The sequence below is a fragment of the Marmota monax genome, unplaced genomic scaffold (assembly GCF_021218885.2).
Source record: "Marmota monax isolate L192 unplaced genomic scaffold, Marmota_monax_Labrador192_F-V1.1 WCK01_AAM20220418_F8-fsc00084, whole genome shotgun sequence".
Classification (NCBI taxonomy): domain Eukaryota; kingdom Metazoa; phylum Chordata; class Mammalia; order Rodentia; family Sciuridae; genus Marmota; species Marmota monax.
In genome coordinates this window covers 7471526-7487433 of record NW_026694575.1, presented here as the reverse complement: position 1 = coordinate 7487433, position 15908 = coordinate 7471526, and the positions used below count along the sequence as shown (strand labels likewise).

The 15908-nt window shown below is 53.1% G+C and overlaps 1 long non-coding RNA gene across 1 annotated transcript; it reads right to left on the bottom strand.

The window, feature by feature from the left end:
- Positions 1–7328: 7328 nt before the first annotated feature.
- Positions 7329–14785, bottom strand: LOC124077104 (uncharacterized). Its single transcript, XR_006846524.2, has 3 exons — positions 13394–14785; positions 11879–12333; positions 7329–11654 (listed from the first exon to the last, which is right to left on the bottom strand). It is a non-coding gene; the product is annotated as an uncharacterized LOC124077104 (long non-coding RNA).
- Between the last annotated feature and the right edge of the window lie 1123 nt (positions 14786–15908).

Genomic DNA, 15908 nt, shown 5'->3' with positions numbered 1-15908 from the left:
GGCTGCCGTGGTGCTAGTGTTCAGTAACCTTGCTTCACTTACCGAGGACCCCAAAGTGCAAGAGTGGGGGTGTTGGTGACTCAGACACTCCAAAGAGCTGTGAAGTGCTTCCTAAAGTGAAGCTGACTTCATCCCAGCCACGTACGTCTAAGAAACAGATATACAGGGTTTGGCGCTGTCTGCAGTTTCAGATACCTGACAGGGGTCTTGGGACGTGTTCTCTGAGGAAAAGGAGGCTCCTGTACTCAGAACCCTGGGAAGTGCCGAGGCTAACTAGGTGGGAGAGGGCCAGGCCTGGGCCTCCCACCATGCATTCCTGCATTTTTCTGGGAAGCAGGGATTGGGCACGCCAGGGGCCAGCCAAGAGGCTGTGTCGGGTTCCCAGGGACTGGGGCTGGAACTGAGGTTCTTTCTGAGTTAGTGTCACCCATCAGGAAGCCCAAGGCAGAGCCAGCAAGTCTGCATCTCAGGGTTGAAAGTGCAGGAGGGGATGGAGATGGGGGCCAAGTGGTGGGAACAGGAAAGAGAAGCAAAGGGTGGGGGGGGGGGGCGGACAATGCCTGCAGAATGGGCTGCTCACCAAGGCGGGAGAGCACAGCCCCGAGTCTGGCCATCCCTAAGTTCCGAGAGACTGGTGGAATTCTTTGAAATCAGAAAAACATCAGGACAGCCCCACCCACTGTTCCTGGAAAGGGCCACAGCGGGACAGCTGCAGGGATGGCCAGTCGCTGGGCGGGAATGCCCTGTGTGCTGGGTTCAGCACCAACAGTTACCGCCCCATGCCTGTGTGCCGAAGGTCAAGAGGGAAGAAAGAGCTGGCACCTGCTCTGAGACCTTCCCCACAGCCCTCCCACGTGCTACCCCTCGCCCCTGCCTGCTCCAGGGTCCCCTGCTCCAGAGTCCCCTGCTCGGAGCCCCTCCGCAGGCCTCACCCAGGGCATTGCGAGCAGGGGCCATGCCTGAGGCTCTACCTGGGCCTTGCTGTGAGCTGCTGAGAGCAGTGACCCATCTCTGTCGCTCAGGACTTACGGGCTGGGCCAGTCTCATCTTGTCTGGAGAGTTGGAACCAGCACCTTTTGCAGCTTCCAAAAGAAACAAAAACAATGTACTCTGAAGTTCTAGAAAGCAAGTCAAATGCTAGTGTGTGACATTATTGCCATGGCTCACCCTCCGAGCACCTGCCCCTCCACCTGGCATCTCCTGCACTGGGTGGGCTGAGGAGCCAGGAAACTTGACCTTGGGAAGCCCCTGGACAATGGCCCCCTCGACCCTGGTGGTCAACTCCAAGGTGTATGCTGAGACGCCAAGGGCGTGTATCAGCAAGGGGAGGACAGGCCCAGCATTGAAGAGGCACAGGCTGTGCCTGCAGCTGTGTCCCAGGGCACCCCAGACCCAGTTGGCCCCCTTGTTCTTACTTGAATTCCCTCCACAGCACCCACCACGTGGTCTTTGCCCAGCTGCGTGCACCTGAAGTGACCAGGAGCTCCTCACCGACCTGGGTGCCCGATGCCCTCTGTATGCAGCCCTGATGCTTCGAGGAGCTCCCACACCTGGTATCAAAGCTGTCTTCCGGTCACTTTCCAGCCCCTTCCCTGCTTCCTCCTTTAGGAATGCACCAGAAAGTACTAAACATACCGATTCAATTCTTACTGAAGTGTGAATGACTCGCTGCAGATTCTTTCCTGCGGTACTCAAAGTGGAAGGTCCTGAGCAGCTGCAAGGGGCAGTGCAGAAGGAAGAACTGAAGTCCAGATGGGAGGCTGGAATGGACAGCTGTCTGATGGACCTGCCCAGTGCCCGCAACCTCGTCTAGGAACTGCATCACAACTGGGGGAGACCCTCTCCGTCTAGGTGATCCAGTGGAGGCAGTCCTCCCTGCAATCCCAGGCTGGCCAATCAGCATGAGGCTCCATGGAGATGGGCTTGAGAGTCAGGCCAGGGCACCCATGTGGGGTGGCGGCTGGAGCTGACAAGGGTGGCTTCCCCAGAAACAGACTCTGAGCCGGAGGCTGCAGGTTTGCTGGGGACAGTGCTCCTGAGTCACAGCTGTGCGGAAGGGGCCTGGCAGAGACAACCCACAGTGCCACCATCAACAAGGTCACCCACAAGGAGAACAGTGCAGGCCCTTCAGGGCCGTCCAGGGGCATCAGGAGTCAATAGCCACCCACCACCGGCTCTTGCTGGGTGAGTCCCAGCAAGGTGAGGCCAGGAGGCACTTGGCGACAGGCCCAGCATGAAGAGGGCCAGGCTGTGCCTGCAGCAGTCACCGGGAAAGCAGCCCCAAAGGAAGCAGAACGGAGAGAGCAGGGAGAGACGGCGGTAGGACTGGAGACTGCACCAGCCCCCGGCAGGGCAGGCGGACTGGGCCCAGGGTTTGAGCTGCCTTATGCAGGTTTGTTACCAGGATGGAAATGGCCCCTTTCGAGCTTCGGCCATTTGCTAAAGGCTCGCTTCTGTTTAGGAGGCCTCCCAGGGGACACTGGGGCGTCTTAGTCCTCTTCCTGCATCAATAACAGAATGCCCAGGGCGGGGGCATTGGTGAGAATAGAAGTCTCTTCCTTACAGCTCCAGAGGCTAGACGTCCAAGATGTTCTTGCCAAGTCGTAGCCAAAGGCCTCTCACGCAGAGGAAGGACATGCCCGAGACGGAGAGGCCACGAGGGGCCACGAGGGGCCACGTCACAACAAATCCACTCCCACCACTCGGCACCAACCATCCCCTCTACAGACCCCGCGGCCTCGAGTTGTTCAAGGGCAGTTACACCTCATCATGGCTTTGGAGGGGCCATTCAAACCACTGAAAAGGACAGGCCATAGTCCAGAGGACGCCAGGGGCCCAAGCTATCCACACACTCACCAACACCACCCCTAGGGACATTTTTCACCTGGTCACATCCTCATGCACATGTGACAGCACTGCCTATGGGACAGGAAGGCAGGTAGCAAAGAAATGAACAGGGGCCCTGCCATCGTTGGCCAGCTCCCAGCCTGGACACAGCCCTGACCAAGCCACTGTGGGCCAGGCACAAGCAGGCTGTGGGGGAAAGGCTGTGGGGGCCATGGGTCTGGGAAGCTTAGGGCTCCCCTTGCTCTGCCTGCTGACTTGGGGACTCCACAGTGAGACTTCCTGGCTTGGGAGCCTCATCTCTTCACCCTCAGATCCACCCCAGCAGTGGACACGGGCACGTGGCTTGCCTGCTGAGTCTCACCTGCTCCTCAGAGCGGCAGTGCACTGGCTGGAGGCAGCCACTTGGCAAGGCCCACAAGTGCTCAAGCCCCTGTGTGAAATGGGTAGCATTCACACAACCCCGCGCACATCCTCCTACTTCCTCTGAATCAACTCTAGGTGACTGATAACACCTGGCAAGGTGCACATGCTCTGTGCTGGGTTGTCAAGATGCACTGCTTGGGAGTAGTGACAAGGGAAAAAGTCTTCTTCAGTATGGATGCATTGCTTTCAAATACTCTCAACCCCAGCAGTTGAATCTGTGCGGGAGGGCTGACTTTGCTGACACCAGCCAGCTCTTACCTGCCATGTAGCTTTGGGTGCATCATCTCCCTCTTCAGGCCTCAGTAATTGCCATTTGTAAAGGGCAGGAAACAGCTTATCTGTAGCGCTGTTAAGAGGATTAAACGAACTCAGCAACTAGTGCACGAGAATTTCTCAGTGATTGCTCAATGCCACTGTTACTCATCCCATTGTTACCACTGTGGTGATGATGGTGGTGGTGATGGTGATGGTGATGGAGATGGTGATGGAGATGGTGATGGTGATGGTGGTGATGGTGGTGGTGGTGGTGGTGATGGTGGTGGTGGTGGTGGTGATGGAGATGGTGGTGGTGATGGTGGTGGTGATGGTGGTGGTGGTGATGGTAGTGGTTATGGTGGTGGTGATGGTGGTAGTGATAGTGGTGATGGTGGTGGTGGTGGTGGTAGTGGTGATGGTGATGGTGGTGGTGGTAGTGATGGTAGTGATGGTGATAGTGATGGTGGTGATGGTAGTGGTGGTGTTGATGGTGATAGTGACGGTGATGGTGGTGGTGGTGGTGGTGATAATGATGATGGTGATGGTGGTGATGGTAGAGGTGGTGGTGATGGTGGTGATGGTAGAGGTGGTGGTGATGGTGACAGTGGTGGTGATGTTAGTGGTGGTGGAGGTTGTGATGATGACAATACCAGTGATGGTGACAATGATGACGATGATGATGATGATTAGGCTTAGGAGATGGAAAGAAATCTTTAGCAAAACATTTCAAAATCCATAGATTGCGGGACACAGTGGTGCTCACCTGGAATCCCACAAGCTCAGGAGGCTGACTGTGAGTTCAAAGCCAGCCTCCTCAGCGAGGGCGAGGTGCTAAGCAACTCAGTAAGATCCTGTCTCTAAATAAAACACAAAATAGGGCTGGGATGTAGCTCAGTGGTCGAGTGCCCCTGAGTTCAATCTCTGTTCAAAAAAAAAAAAAAATCCACAGATTGAATCAAAGTGGCTCACAGCCATAGACCCTATTTTGTCATCCCTTCACTCCCTGTCTCCTGGCACCTTCTTTGCAAGATTTCCCAAATGGCTGCTGTCCGTGGATCCACAGCACAGAAGTGGACGATACAGATTCAGACAAGGGAATGAGAGAGTCAGCAGCAGACGGCAGCTGGAGAGCCAGACTGGAGGACAGTTGTTGCCTCTGAGTGAAATGAATGAGTGTCCACGGAGCTCCCAGACAGGCCTGGCTTACAATCCCGCCTCTGTCCCTTACCAGCTGCGTGACTTTTGGCCTCTCTGAGCCCATTTCAGCTCTAACACGGGGAGAGTCATACCAAAAGGAAATGGCTTGCAAGGAAGTAAGTGCAATGCATGGGCCTGATAAACATCGGCCACTCTTCCCAGAAAATGAGCAGTGAGTCAGACAGTGGTTTACCTGTGCCAATCGCATCCACAAAGCCCAGAGTCTTGCTCCAAGCACAGTTTAGGGAACACTTATCAGAAACACTGAGGTCCTTATTCTCCTGAGGTAGCTTCTCCAGGGGCCTGAGGAGCTGTCCATTAAGAAGCACGCATGACCCAGATGCATTTCTGGGTCCAGTGTAGTCCACACAGACCCAGTACTCACCAGAAAAAGGGCCTGGGCAGGCTTCTGGGCTCCTCACCCTGCTGTCGCAAGAAGGCAGGCCAAGGGGTTGCTCCCACTGATCTGGAGGTGAGGCTGCGGGTTTGTCCAGAACAGAACCTCTGAACATGTCAGACCATCCATGCCCCCATGCCACCCATGTCCCCATGCCATCCTACCCTCTACTCCCCCCACTTGCAGATGAGACCTCAACCAGCCAGGAGACGCTGAACTGCGGGAGACCCTGTCACCTCTAGGCCTCGATGTCCTTGCTGACTGCTTCAGCCCCAGGCCCCTAAACCCCCACACACACACTGACACCCTACATACCTGGCAGTGGAGCCAAGAAGGTCTTGATTTGGTGGCTGCCCCAGGACAGGGATCTCCAACCTGACTGCCAAGGCCAACGCAAGCCTCCAGCTGGGCTCCCCGGGCTTCCCAGGGGTGCCCTCCCCTCTAGCCTGCTGCGACGGCTCCTCTTCTCCCAACAGCAGCAAGCAGGTCCTCTGTGCCCTGCAGCCATCACCACCTCCAGGCACTTGCACCAGGGCTTTGCTCAAATTGTGGCCTGAGCCCAGGATTCGGGGGTTTTGATCTCTTACTCCCTACCTGTTGTTCTAAAACCCAGCTCCAGCCCGTCTGCTCCAAGAAGGCTTCCTGGCCCTGTTCCAAACCTGATGGCCTATAGTATCTACTGACTATCTCACAACTTGAACTCTTGATGATGTTCCATAATGCACATTCCCTCACTGATCCCACACAACCAAAATCTATATGGGGCACTTTTTATCTTTTTATGTCTAGGCACCCAGAGAGGCCCGTCAAAGATGGCAACCCGGAGCCCAGGATCTTGCACTTTCCCAGCAAGGCGGGTGAGACTTTTGCAGGGATGAGGGCCTTTGGTTTCTGCTTTTCTCATCTGTCCTACAACCTAAAGGGACAATCCATCCTACAAACCTGAGGCTCAGAAACAAGGCGAAGTGCTAGCATCAAATCATAGGTGCCTGAGCCGGGCTGCACTGACCAGGCCCACAGGAGTCACCCGTCATTCTCCCTCTCCTACAGGGTTGCCATGACAACCCATGCATGACTCCCTGTTCCTCCCGGGGTGCTTCTGCTTCCGCCCGCTCTCGCCCTTGCTCCTCGCCCGGCATGGTGCACATACCCTTAGTGGCTGTGCGTTTCCAGGTTGCTTCCTTCTTTTCACTAAAAAGCTGGCTCTGCCCGGCTTCTATTTCCCCTTCCAGAAACACCGAGCCGGCATACCCGTTTCCTATTCCATGGCGCCATCTGGCGGCCATGGAGAGCACAGCGCGGCTCTGACGGTGTGGATGGAGCCCGGCGGCCTCGCTGCCACACGGATCCCAGCAGATTCCAAGCGTCACACCCACCCGCAAACCGGTGCTAGCCCGGCAGCGCGCTCTCGGCGGCCCGTGAGACCCACACGTACCCTAACCCCACGACAGCCCTCCCTGCGGGAGTAGGAAACGGGCAGGGGAGCCTCCCTTCCTCACCAGGTGGGCTTGCTCCGTGGCCTCCGTCACCATCCTCCTCAAGCCTGGGGCCGCCCGCGCTCTGATGGAGGCTGCGGGTCTGCCAGCCCCGGAGTGGGAAGGGGCCACCCGCAGCCGAGGAGCCAGGGGCAGGCTGCCTTTCCGCCCAGTTCAGGGGGGAGTGCATGGGGGGCCACCCTCATTCCAGCATTTACAATGAGAAATGCAGAATATGAAACTGTCCATACTGGGTGACTTTTATTCAGGTAAACTTTCATACCTTGCAACACTGTGTCCACAGAACTGGCAGCACCCTAAAATGTGAACCGGGACGGCTCACGCGTGGAGAATGGTGGGGTTTTAATATCCTTGTCCGTGTTTTCCAACGTTTGCATAAGGTCACACCCCTTCGCACAGGAACTCGGATAACTAAGGCGGTGGAAAGAGCCACCAGGCAGTGGGAGCGAGGACGTGGGTTCTCCTGCAGCCGGGTCACTACGCCACCTGGTGTCAGCGCGAGCCGGCTGGGCTGCGGCTCAGGCCCCGCATCGATCCAGCCCCTGCGATGTACCAGGATCCTGGCTCCGCTTCCAGGGCCAGTTGAGCGCCCAGGAAGGGTAGGGGTGGGTAGGGGTGGGTGGGGGTGGGTGGGTGGGGGTGGGTGGGCCTTCCCAGAGCTCAAGGGCTGGGGCCGCGAGGGGAACCCGACTTCCTGAGCCGATTTCCCACAGTCAATTTAATTGCCGTCACAAAGCGCTCTGATGCACATCGCAGCGCAAGCCGCAGAGCTGCGCACTGCCCTGAGTGACTGTCGCGCCCTGTATCTCTACGCGGCTGTCAGAGAGGAATCCGAAACCTTTCCAAATGTGGCCTCCTCCGAAAAGGAGCCTCGGAACATCCTGCCCAGGGAGGGAAGCCGGCGCAGAAGGACTCGCGCTGAGAGACTCCGTTTGTGTGAAATACCCAGAAAAGACAAAGCAGATTGTGGGTGGCAGGTCGCGGGGCAAGTGCGTGATGGGGACAGAGGTGCCTACTGGGTGATTAAAATATTTGGAAGCTGACGGTGGTGACGGTGGTACCCATTGTCAATAGGCTGAAATGTCATTGAATTTTTAAATGGTTATTTTTTTGTAATGTCGATTTTAACCTCAATTTTTTAGAAAAAGTTTTTGAAATATTCTGCTAGCCAAATAGCTGTTGGCTGAAGCGGGCCCAGTTATTAATCCCAACCAAAATGTCCCTAAGGTCCCTTTTAGCACTCACATCCCCGATCTCCAGGGACCAAACTGACACCTTCAGCCAGGGGCACAGTGACCAGCTGACCACAGCTTCTAGCACAGGGGAGAGAGCATTTTGTCCCCTCTGCAGATAGTTTGAGGCCAGAAAATAATAAAAATCTACTGGACCTGGAACCAAGCCAAGGTTTTCTTTTTTTTTTTTTTTCTAACTGCCCTTTGCCACAATGAAGGGCAAAGATCGCCCCTGGTGACAGCAGATGGACTCTGTTGACAAAGCCCAAGCTCAGATTCTGTGAAGTTAATGATCAGGCTGTCATCCCTCTACTGCAGAGCAATTAGGGGCCTGCAGCCGGAATGAATGGCCCCATTATCAGGGGAAATTATAAATAGAGAAAGCTGGGCAGGAGCTCTGCACAGCTTCGGTGCCCTGCCCTCTCTGGGCAGAGCCCTGGCAGGCAGCCCGAGTGTGCTGGCTCACCTCTGATTGACAGCTCAGAGCCCAGCTGCCATCCGGAACAGGCTTTAAAGTCTGCCTGCGTCATTGAGCTGACTTTTTATGCTGTCCAGAGCAGGGTCAGGCAGCCCAGGAGGGGAACTGGGACAAGATAACGCCTTCCTTAGTGACCCCACTCTGGTCTGAAGGTGTCTGCTGCTGAGCAGGGGGAGCCGGCTCGTGTGACAGGCCAGGGTGCTGGGGACACTGAGAGGCCTGCTGCCCAGCAGTTGCCCAGGTCAGAGCAGGCTCAAGGTCTGCAGAGGCAGCCCCAAAGGCACTGCCACCGTGGCGGGGGTGGCCTGCTCTGAGGGGTTTTCCTCTGCCAGCTGTGCTTCTCGGTCCAACACGCACATGTGCACGACAAGCCTCTGCAGACTCCTCTGCCTACCAGGCCAGATGGAGAGTTTGGCTGTTCCAGAAAGAAAAGCTTTTGTCACCCTAAGGGACAAACAACAGACAGAAGATGCAAATACAGTCTGTCACTTAGCCATGTGCATACATTCCAAGAAGCACATGCATTCCAAGAAGCCAGCCGACCGACCAGGTCTCAGTGACTGCTTCCTTGCACCAACCCCAGGGCGAGCTGTCCCTGTCCACACCAGGTGGCAGGCGGGGCTCACCTGCGCTCCTCTTGGGCACAGCAATGCTGAATCTAGAGGCCACTGGGAGACCTGGGGAGGATCTGTGTCTAAACATCTCTAAACACAGAACAGGTACAGCAGAAATACAACACAAAGGGTCTTAAGTGGTGCACCTGCTGAGGGAGGACCCTGCCATGAACAGAGCCTGCAGGCCTGGCAGTCACTCTGGGTGAGTGACAGTGCCAAGCAGCGAAGGCCCAGGACAGGGGCAGACTGTCAACACTGTCCACAGTCTATGGGAAAGTCATCCAAATTAATGTTAGCTGCCGTAACCATTTTGCTTTTTAACTTTAAATTTTTGACTTATTTTTTAACAACACTTAGCTTCAGACACAAACTGCACAGTTGTACGTATTCTGTTCTTCCCCAATAGCCATATTCAATAAGCTTTTTTTTTAAAGCTGGTTATAAGTAGGGACAGTTTCTTTTTCTTTTAATTTGTTCTTTTTAGATATGCATAACAGTAGAGTGTATTTTGGAATAGCCTATATACATGATGTAGATCTTCCCATTCTTTGAACATAATTTGGAGTTACACTTGTTGTGCATTCATATGTGAACACAGGAAAGTGATGTCCAGTTCATTCTACTGTCTTTCCCATTCCCACCCCTCCTTCCCTTCATTCTAAAGAACTTCTCTTCTCCCCTCCTACCCCCTTATTGTGTGTTGGCATCTGCATATCAGAAAGAACATTTGGCCTTTGGTTTTCCAGGATTGGCTTATTTCACTTAGTATAATATTCTCTAGTTCCATTCATTTCAGCGAATGCCATAATTTCATTCTTCTTTATGGCCAAATAATATTCCATTGTGTATATATAGTACGTTTTCTTTCTCTATTCGCCTGTTGAAAGGCACCTAAGTTGGTTCTATAGCTTAGCTATAGTGAATTGAGCTGCTATAAACATTGATATGGATGTGTCACTCTACTATACTGATTTTAAATCCATTGGGTATATGCCACAGAGTGGGATAACTGGGTCCAATGGTGGTTCCATTCCAAGGTTTCTGAGGAATCTCCATACTGCTTTCCAGAGTGGTTGTACCAATTTGCAGTCCCACCAGCAAGAAGTTTGATTTTCTCCCACATCCTCGCCAACATTGACTGTTTCTTGTATTCTTGATAATTGTTATTCTGACTGGAGTGAAATGAAATCTCAGTGAAGATTTAATTTGCTTTTAACTACTAGAGGATGTTGGACATTTTCTCATCTATTTGTTGGGTCTCTAGTCTAATGCCTAGGTCCTTGATCCACTTTTAAGTTTAGTTTTGTGCATGGTGAGAGATAGGGGTTTAATTCCATTTTGCTACATATGGATTTCCAGTTTTCCCAGCACCATTTGTTGAAGAGGCCGTCTTTGCTCCAGTGCATGTTTATGGTTCCTTTGTCTAGGATGAGATAACTGTGTATGTGGGTTTGTCTCTGGGTCTTCTGTTCTGTACCGCTGGTCTTCACGTGTATTTTTGTGCTGAATACCACACTGTTTTTTTTACTAGAGCTCTGTAGTGTAATTTAAGGGCTGGTATTGTGATGCCTCCTGTCAATAAGCTTTTTTTTTTTTAACTTTAAAACAAATGGTTTTCTTTATTTGTTAAACTTTTTTGTTAAAAACTAGGAATGCAAACACATGCCAGCCCGGGCCTCTACAGCTTCAGGATCACGGATCTCGCCACCTCCTGCTCCACACTACGTCCCATGGGAAGGTCTCAGAGGCACCAACACACAGGGCACATGGCACATGCTCTCCTGACTGTCATACCTCCCTCCCTCCCTCGGGAATCCCTCCTGAAGAGCCTACCTGGGGCACTTCCTGAGGGTGTCACTCTTTTCAGGTGCCCTCTAGGTGGCCCTGGGAGCGCTCCCCCTCCCCCCTGCTCCCTCGCCCCTTCAGGCATGAACTCCTGTTCTGGCTCCATCCTGGTCTCAATGCAGCCTGTGACCATACCTACAACCAGGAAACCATGATAACAACAGTTAACAGTTGCATAATGTTTCCAAAGCCCCAGGAACCTGTCCACCACGGGCTGCCTGACCGGCCGCCCAGTTCTTGTCAAGAGAAGCTGGAGTCTGGGTCTAACTGGTGACCTAGTCTGTCTCCTGTTGCTACAACTGGATGACACAGACTCAGGAACTTGCAAAGAAGAGAGGTTTGTCTAATGTGTGGTTCTAGAGGCTGAAGTCCAGAGCCAGGCTCCAGTGTGGGCATCGCGCTGCGTCAAACATGGTGGAAAGCATTGCAGGAACATGGGGCCCAGGGGTCCAGAGAGAGAGAGAGCGCTTTTATAATAAAGCCACAACCACAATAATCCCCAAGTTAACCCATTCACAAGGACTCTGCCAAAGCCTCTGCACCCCCACACGGGTACAGAGTTCCCAGCACATGAATTTTTGATCATACATTCAAGTCACAGCAACATAAAATCTGATTTTTCAAAGCTTTTTAAAAAAAAACACAGTGGACCAAACCAAGCCCGACTGTGGACTGGCACTTGGCAACTGGACGTGGAGGGAGGCTCCTGACCCGGATTCTCCCTCTGACTGGGGTGGGGGTAGGCCACGGTCCATGGGCCTGGGCTCAAAGCTAGGACTTTGGACAAGTCACTTCCCCATTCTGGAACCAGCCTTCTCATTTGTCACATAGACACCATAAAAACTTCTGGGTCTCAGGGTTCCAGGGGACCTACATGAAAAGGACACAGGAACTGAAGCTTGGGAGACTGCTGAGCACTCCCAGAGGTGAGGTCACCTGGGACACCTGGCAGACAAGTGTGTGGTCTGCCAGGACAAGAAGAAGAAAGGGGGCCCCACCACAAGCAACTAGCTGGGCACCCTCCAGCCACCTCCCGCTCCCACCTTTCCAAGAACACCCTGGAGCCTGCACACCCCAGAACCCTGCAAACTCACCCTCAGACACTGCCACCAGCCTACCGCTCCTGTACATATTGAAAATAGAAAAAAAAGAGCTGGCTGTGGTGGGGCACACCTGTCATCCCACCAACTCAGGAGGCTGAGGCAGGAGGATCCCAAGCTTGAGGCCAGCCTGGGCAACTCTGCAGAACCCTGTCTCAAAATAAAAAGGGCTGAGGATATAGTTCAGTGGTAGAGGGCCCCAGGCTCAATCCTGAGTACCCCCAAAATAAATGAATACAAAAGTACATGAATACATCAAGTCAAATAGGGAAAATGAATAACCCGGACACCCACATGCATAAATAATCTGGTGCATATGAGGCGGTCACTATTACTATGAATGCAACAGGAGCTGTTTGCAGTATGTTGTTATGAAGCAGGAATCCAGGGCACTTCTTAGCCGTCTTTTGTGGGTCCTGTGTCTTGGACAGCTTCCTCACACTCCTTCCCTGCAAGCAGAAGGGCTTCCTTTTATCCTTTCTTTCCTTCTTTCTTACTCAAGATGAACTCCCCAAGCACAAGGTATTATGTCCATCACAACTAAAAAATTATTTTAAAAAAAAAATCTCTCCAACTGCTTTACCTACCTATATCAAGACTCCCTAACAAAATCAGGAAGGTAGCGGGACATTCTCAGGAGCTTAATCTTAAAGGGAAATACACAGAGTTGGAAAGGCTGAGCGATCCTCAAAGGGGCTGGCCAGCCTCACTCCCCAGGTGGGGCCCGGGTTTCAGGAGCATCTTCTGGGAGCCTCCTGCAGTACCGCTGGCCGCCGGGCACCCAGCTTCTGCTGCAGGACCTAAGAACACCTCTCCCCTTGTACCCACTGACGCATCAAATAGGTGCTGCAGGCAGCATCTGGGGGCGCCTCCTGCAGCCTCTCAAACCCGAATTGCTGGAAGCCGGCTCCCTCTGCACAGCGCCCCTCCCCTCCCCCGCCCAGGAAACCCTGCACCCATCCCCCACCCCCACACACACCAGTCCTCCCTCAGGACAGGGACCCCAGCCCCACAGGTCCGCTTCACCCCAGCTGATTGCCGGACCCCTAGTCCCCTGGCTGGGACTGGTCAGGAGAGAGAGAACCACGTTGGAACGGCCGCATGAGGACTTCATTCATTTTCTGTGACTTATACGAGCTATTTTAGTGATTTCTAAAAAGTATTTAGTAAGAAAAGTGAAGAAACCCAAGACAGGCCCAGAGACTCCTGAAGACATCTGTGACCCCCCAAGATGCCCTGGCTTGGGCAGGAATGCAGCTCAGAGGCATGAAGCCCTGGGTTCCTCCCCAGCACGGGGTGGGGGGTGCCCTGGCATATCCCAAGTATAGTGGAGTTTAACAGACCCAGAGCTGGGCTCAGGGTTCCTCCTACAGAAGGGGGACCCCTGGGGTTTCCCTGAGCCCCCTCCAGGGAGGGGAACTGCTTAGCCCTCCCTCAAGGGGAAGGGAGAGTTGTGGGGTGCTCAGACCAACAATGTAGAAGATCCAAATGCAGAGAAGTGGTTCTTACCTGGGGTGTTAAATTTCCTGGAGAGAGTATGAGAGAAAACAGAGGACAAAGAGGGGAAAGCAATGAATAGAGCACCTGAGTTGGAACCCTGGCTCTACAGCTACTAGCTATACAGCAAAGCCATTCCTCCTGTCTGACCCTCAGTCTCTTCCTCTGAAAATGGATGTAAAAATCCCTCCTCAGAGGAATATGAAGAATCCAGCATATATTAACTAATAACCTTTGGCAAGTAACGAATACTTAATAATCATTGACTAGGTCAGAATCCTTTAACCCTCCCCTACAAGGAATCTAGTAACCTCTGTCAAGATTCACAGTTACTCCTGGACTAACTGCATTAGCTGAATTTAGTAATAACTAATGGCTTCTTGCTGATTGGGGGGCTGTGGGGAAAGGCAGGTGCCATGGCTGATGGGTTGGAAATGCAAGTAAAACCAAGACATGGCACCTTGGGGGACTGGAGGCATAGATCAGTGGTAGGGTGTCTGTCTAGCATGCATAAGGTCCTGGGTTCCATCCTCAGCACCACCAAAAAAAAAAAAAAAGAAGAAGGAGGTATGGGACTTTGTCCTCTGACTGATTATCTCTCTTAGCAACACCAAATCCTGAAAGTCTGGCTAGGGAGGAGCTCTCCCAGCTGCTCACCCACCCTCACTTTGCACTGCCTCAGCCCTAGGCCTAGAGTTAGCACACAGGCGCTGTCAGTGGCCTTTGGGTATTGTGTGCTTGTTAAAACTCTCCAACTGGGCTGGGCTGGGGCTCAGTGGTAGAGCACTTACCTAGCACGTGTGAGGCACTGGGTTCCATCCTCAGCACCACATAAAAATAAATAAATTTTAAAAAAGGTATTATATCCATCACAACTAAAAATTATTTTTTTTAAAAAAGCCTCCCCAACTACTTTACCTACCTATACCAAGACTCCCTAACAAAATCAAAGCTTCCAGAAGATTAGGTGTCTTCTAAATCTCAGACCTGATAATCACCACTACAGAGCATCTACTGTGGACTAGGTATTTCACCTGCGAGTTATTTCATTTAATCTTCCCAACAACTCTGTGAAGTTGAGATATCATTGTTGCTCAACTTACATATGTGAAAACCCAAGTTCAAGGAGGCACAGTAACTTAACCAGGGTCACAGAGCTTACTTAGCACAAGGTGCACATGTTGGCACTCAACAAATTATGAATGATTGAAAATGAGGAGGAAATGAGGTAGAGAGGGAGTAAGGAAAAAGGAAAGGAAGGACCAGTGGGTAGCTGAATGGACGGATGAATGGAGGGAGACATGGATGGGTGGTGGATGTCTAGATGGGTGGGGTGGATGGGTAGATGTGTGTGGGTGAGTGGATGGATGGATGTGTGAATGGGTGAGTGGATGGATGGGTGGATGGATGACTCAATGGGTGGGTGAGTGGGTGGGTGGATTGTGTGGGGGTGAGTGGGTGGATGGGTGGATGGATGACTGGATGGGTGGGTGAGTAGATGGGTGGATTGGTGGGTGAGTAGATAGGTGGATGAGTGATGAGTGAGTAAATTGGGTAAATTGATGAAAAGACTCAACAACTAAGTGGTAGAGCCAAACTTATCTGACTCCAACAGGTCTTTCCATTTCAGCATAAGGGATGTCCTGCTTTTTAGCACCCAGAGGCCACCCAGCAGGCACCCAAAACACAGCAGCATCCAACCAGCCCCGTTTGACAATTTCCATAGCTGCCTTCCCAAGTCAGGCAATGAGCTGGGCCCAGCCACTGGGCTGCCCTGGAGGTTCAGGGCCCAGGATTCTTCTCCCTTTGTGACGCCAGCACCAGGCTGGTGAGCAGCCCGGAGCAGAGGCTGGCCTGGAGGCCTGGAGAGCGCGCGGGGTTGGCCAGTGGCTCTCCGGTATGGCCACCAGGGGGCAGCAGGTGGGCGCCCGCGGGCTTCGCCTTCGCAGGTGCGCGGGGCTGGTCCCCAGGCTGTGGGAAGCGCGGCTGCGCGGGAGATCGGTGGCTGCGGCGCCCGCCGAAGAAAACCCTGGAAACACCGAGCATCCGCGCCCGCTCCCAAGAGGCCTCGTAAAACACCGCGGCACCGACAGGAGAGGAACCCTGCCCTGGCGAAAGGAGCAGGCAGCGACCACGGGAAAAGCACGGAGCTGGTTGCGCACGGTGCGGTCCGGTGGTGGACACCGTGGAGATCCCTAAACAAGTAGAGGTCCGTCGTTCTGTGCCAAAGGAAATTCTTCAAGGAACCGCAGGAGGTCGCTTCTGATTTTCGGCCTTTCTGTGCTGTTTTGAACTCTTTTCTATTGGAACGCCTTTTTTTTTTTTTTAATAGTGGTTATCTGGAAATTGGGATTGTGGGGTTTCCATATTTTCTTTTTCTAACACTTTCTTGGTGTTTAACCTAGAGAATACTGTTTTTTTAAACAAAATGGGGAAGAATGCCTGGCGCGGTTGAGCACGCCAGTCATCCCAGCGGCTCAGGAGGCTGAGACAGGAGGATCGCGAGTTCAAAGTCAGCCTCAGCAAC